The sequence below is a fragment of the Pogona vitticeps genome, chromosome 2 (genome assembly GCF_051106095.1).
Source record: "Pogona vitticeps strain Pit_001003342236 chromosome 2, PviZW2.1, whole genome shotgun sequence".
Classification (NCBI taxonomy): Eukaryota; Metazoa; Chordata; class Lepidosauria; order Squamata; family Agamidae; genus Pogona; species Pogona vitticeps.
The window spans coordinates 47,075,352-47,080,295 of NC_135784.1; positions in this window are offsets into that span (position 1 = coordinate 47,075,352).

The window sequence follows — 4,944 nt, forward strand, 5'->3', positions numbered from 1 at the left end:
AATTTCCTGCTCTTGGCCCCCTCATCTCTCAGGTGGTTCTTCCTTTTCAGGCCTTCTGCCTCGAGGACTCTGCCTCTGTTCTTTTCTCTGCTTACTTGATCCTGTGAATTTCTCCCTCTTCACTTCTAGTGCTCTTTTCAAAGCTTTGGCTGACAGAAGATAGCAGTTGTAGATGGGAAAAAAAGATGAGAAAAAGATTGTGCACATTCAGACTCCACAAGTGGAACTGTTGGAATTTTGGGAGGGGAGCACTTTTAAAATTTTAATTGTAAAGAGCGATCCAGCTTAAACCTTCTTGCTGAATTCTAAAGACTGCCACCACGGTAGTATCCACTGGCTCCTATTCCTTGTTGCCTTTCCCTAGACTTTAAATTGAATAACATCCAAAAATGAGCAAGGCATTTGCCTCTTTAAGGAGGTACAAACATTTTTGCCATTGATATGGACAGAAATCTTATACAGGCTTGTAGCCTTTCTCTCACTGCCTGCTTCCCAGACACTCAAGGAGGGAACCGGATGCAGTGGAACTGAAATAACTCTAGCTGTACTATAGGTGCTTTTTTCTACCTCCTGACTACAGCTTGGAAAGTAATTCATTACAAGTAATTAGGTACATGTAACTAGTTCCTTTTTAAGTAACAAGGATGCAATGAAATTACATTTCAAAATAAATCTAATGAGGATGGCCAAAGTTCTTTTATTAGTGTAAGAAGTAATGTTTTCAGGTCCTTTCGAAGCTTACCTTCCAAAGGGCATTCTAAGTCACTATTAGAAGTATTAATTGAAAAAAATTAATTGAAAACTAATTTTTCAATTAGAATTAATTAAAAAAACCCAATTTGTTACATCACTTGTAATGAGGCTTGCAACTGTTTTGTTATTGTTATGGAGAAACATAAGTTTGGTAAGAATACTCTTAACATTTGAGAAATCCCTGTCAAATTCGAAGTAGTAGAAGTAACAAATTAGAAGTAACAAAACAGTTACAAGCACCATTACAAGTGATGCAACAAATTGTGTTTTTTTTCATCCCTGTGGTGAAGCGTGAGAATGGGTTAATTTCCAAAAACATTTCAGAGAGGTTCCTGTATTAGTTTGCTTCAACCACAACAAAAGCAAAACTGAAAGTACTATATCAGTTTTAAGATAAATACCTTGTATTTCCGTGTGAACTTTTGTTGGAATCATCTTTTTAAAATACATCAGACAGTGGCTGAAGAAGTGGGATGTATTCCATAAAAGATCCGACTGTGATACATTTGTTCCTCTGAAAGATGCCACTTTTGTTTTTCTTTTTGCTATTTCCAAACACTTTAGCACCAATTACTTCTAAAAAGTGACTTTCTAATTTCTGCAGCTCACCTGGATCCTGAAATGTCAGGTGGAGTAAATCTCTACAGGAACTCCTACCCAGGCTTGTGAAGTGAAATTTGCATTTTTCTGGCTGCATCCCACCAACACACACACATGCACACGCACACAAAATTTTGTTTTGTAATGCATTCAGAGACTCTTACCTGAAAGCTGATCTCCACAGCACTGAATTCCATTTCACTAAGGAATCAGCTTTCCTCCCTCTCCTAGTTTATTGGTGCCCCATTTGAGCCATGCCATTAATCTTAATGGACTGGTGTTTAGTTAATGGAAGTAAGTTGCATTACCCATGTCTAGGACTTTTTGTAATTTGGGATGGTAAGAAACTTGTTCTTGTGTCCACCTGAAATTTGCAGCAAAATGCTATGCATGACAACTCAGAAGTCTATCCTATTACATTTAGCTGGTTAATTGCTTCTAGGGCTGCAGTTTTTGTCTGTTTATCTGGGATAAACCAGATGGATGCAGATCCATTCAGCAAAGGATGATTTGAGCAACAGTGTACTCATGAGTGAGCTAACCAGGATTTTAATTTTGATATGAATCTACATGTTATAAAACTAGGTGGTATGGGTGCTTTGAGAAAGAGAGAGAGAGAGAGAGAGAGACCAAAGAACAATTCCAAGTGGAATTCTGCACATGTGGGGAGATTGTCTTACTTTGCTACAGCTAGAGTGTGATTTCCAAATTTTTGTAATATGAGCCAGTTGTATGGAATGCATGGCTGAATGGGTTTTGCCATCAAAATCTTAGGCACTCCATGATCTGTGAAGCTCATTCTGAAATTTTAGTAGGAAGACCATGAGCCATTCTTGATCAAGAAGTAGGATCACATAACTACCAAGCTGAATGGCTTCAAAGGGAGATTAGTCAAATTTATAGAGGATAGGAAGAAATGGGTTGCAACGGTGAGTGATGAGGTGGGGAAATTATTGTTCAAGAAATTCCCTAAGGAAGAAGAGCTGTTTGCAAAGTTTGAGTTTTAAATAATTCTTTTCATGTGCAGTTGGGATTTTGAAATAGAGCAAGAGAACAACTAGTTGAATTCTGTAACGACAACAATTCATTTATTGCAAATACTGTATATGCTTCATGCAATCTAACAGACAATTGTACACATGGACCTCACTGGTAGGTCTCTGAGTGGGTTTGCAGTAGATCGCAAAGAGTTTCTGATTTCCAGCTGTTTAACAGCACCAACAGTACTCCTTCCCACCCTGCCCCATGAGGCTCCTGAAAAGAATGTATCCTGGGTAGGAGGGACCAGGAATATGTTTTGGCATGAGAAAGAGATTGTGAGCTGAGTTCAGGTCTCTCTTGAATATATGTTCAGAGGCAACTTTGTTCCTTAAATCGAAAGGCATGTTTTCTCCACATCCTGACTCCTTATTTGCACCTGGCTGGAATGAAAGACCTTGGGGCTGTCTTGAAAAGCCAAGTAGACTCTGCAGACTTGAAATATACCTACCCCTGGGCTCAGTGGTGTACCTCTAGATGGAAACACAGTATTCTTCCAAACACCGGTCACTAGGGAACAACGGAGGGAGAAAGAGGGTCATTGTTTGTGGTTTTCCAGGAATGTCTTCCCAGGAATACAGGATGCAGGAATCCCTGGGAAGACATCCCGAGAAAAAAAACAATGGTGCAATTCAGCAGGGTCCTTGTAGTACCCTGGAAATGGTCTGGCTTTTTTGTTTGTTTGTTTAATAGCCGGCCCATCAGTTTGTCAGGTGGCATGCATTGGTTTGTCAGTGTAGGGAAGTTTGGGGACACTCTTTCATCTGTTGTGCTTCAGTTCCTCCTCTCTTGCCAGCTCAACCTTCCATTCCCTTCTAGTCCCCTCCCTACTTTGTCAACCCTCACCAGCATTGGTGGGCTAATTAATTGATTAATGCAGAATTGACTTGACTTTTCACTAGAATCCCAAGGCCTCTCACCTTCAGCTGGGTGCAAATTAGCCAGAAGGAGGGGAGGAACATGCTCTAAGATTTAAGACATTTGCTAGAAGTGAGACTCACAGATAAGAGGGGAGAGAGGGAGTTACGGTACAGTATTTCACTAAGCTGCCTTGTTTTTCCCTCCTTTGTTCTGCTGGTTCTGTCTGGGCTGGAGCCACTCAATGACCAGTACAGGCAGGAAAGGGAAAAAATGCAATAGGACCAGAGCTGGAAAAGATTATGTCTTTGAACTGCAAATTCAAGTCTCCTCAAGACAACATGGACATTCCTCTTTTATGGGAGATGTAATCCGAAAGGGGTTAGCCATTCCCAAGCTCTAGATGCAAGACCATGAACTCCATGCAGTCTTGCTCTCTCTATGATGGAGGATGATAAGACAGTACGAGACAGAACTGAAGTTTTTTCAAGCTTCCTCTGATTTTCCAACATAGGATTGCAATGGCTTAAGTATTGCTTGTGAAAATGGGCCACCAACTGCTTTCAGATTTCTTAGCCAGATACCAATGTTTTATTCTTGGATTTTTCTGGATCCGTAGGATAAGATTCAGAGAAACGGTCTTTATTTTTATTAATTTTAATTAATGTATTTGTCTTATTTATAGGCTGCCTTTCTCCCGAAGAGGGGACTCAAGGCAGCTCACAGTATTAAAAATAATAGAATTAAAATCACAATAAGTAATGCATGAAAACAATTACACTATAAAAGCTGATTAAAATCTTCCTGTCCTTGCAATGAAAACAGAATGCAAATATTCAGAATGGTGCAATCACTGTTGTTGTTTGGGATTTGGGATTTAGTAGTTTTTGAAGGGCACAGGATGGGTGCAACCTGAAAGAAAATAAAGGCAGTTATATCAGAACCATTTTAAAGTCTGCTGCTCGTTATAGTTATGAACTACCTTTTAATATTAAAAAATAAGCACTCTTTTTCTTCTAGGTAGGAAAAATTAGAGGTTTAACCACTACATAAATTGGGGGATTCTGTCAAAGTGGAGAAACCAAATAGTAATTGATCACTGTAAAAGCCCCACCGACTTCCCATTATAATAAAATGAATAGCAGTACTTGGCATCTAGATTAAAACAGACATATTGCGATAGATTACCATGCGATTTCTCTCATTGTCATATCACCATCTGTGGCTTACCTGCTTTTCCTCTTCCTTTCTCCAAATGTCACAATTTCTGGATCATTTGCTCTCATGAATGTTTCACATCACTAATTCCCCACCCTCTTTGCTATTGTTCTCCAGTGTCTGCAAATTACATTATTGTCACAGCACGCCTATCAGCCGCCTATCACACTTGACATCTCTGTTACTATGAAACCATCTTCTGGATTGGCAAGTGCAGCACAGATGTTCTTTCTAAATCCCATCCCTGTTTCACGCTAAGCGCATCTGAGATCCCAGTCCCGGCCTCTTGCCGGCACATCCAGAAGGAACACGTGGACTTTCCATGTAATTAATGAAACTAAGAAACTAATCATGTTTCCATGTAATTAATAAAACTAAGGACCTAATCATTTCCATGTAATCAATGAGACTAAGAGACTAATCATGTTACTCTGGTCAGTACCAGAGCAAACTGATGCAAATCCAACTTTCTGCATG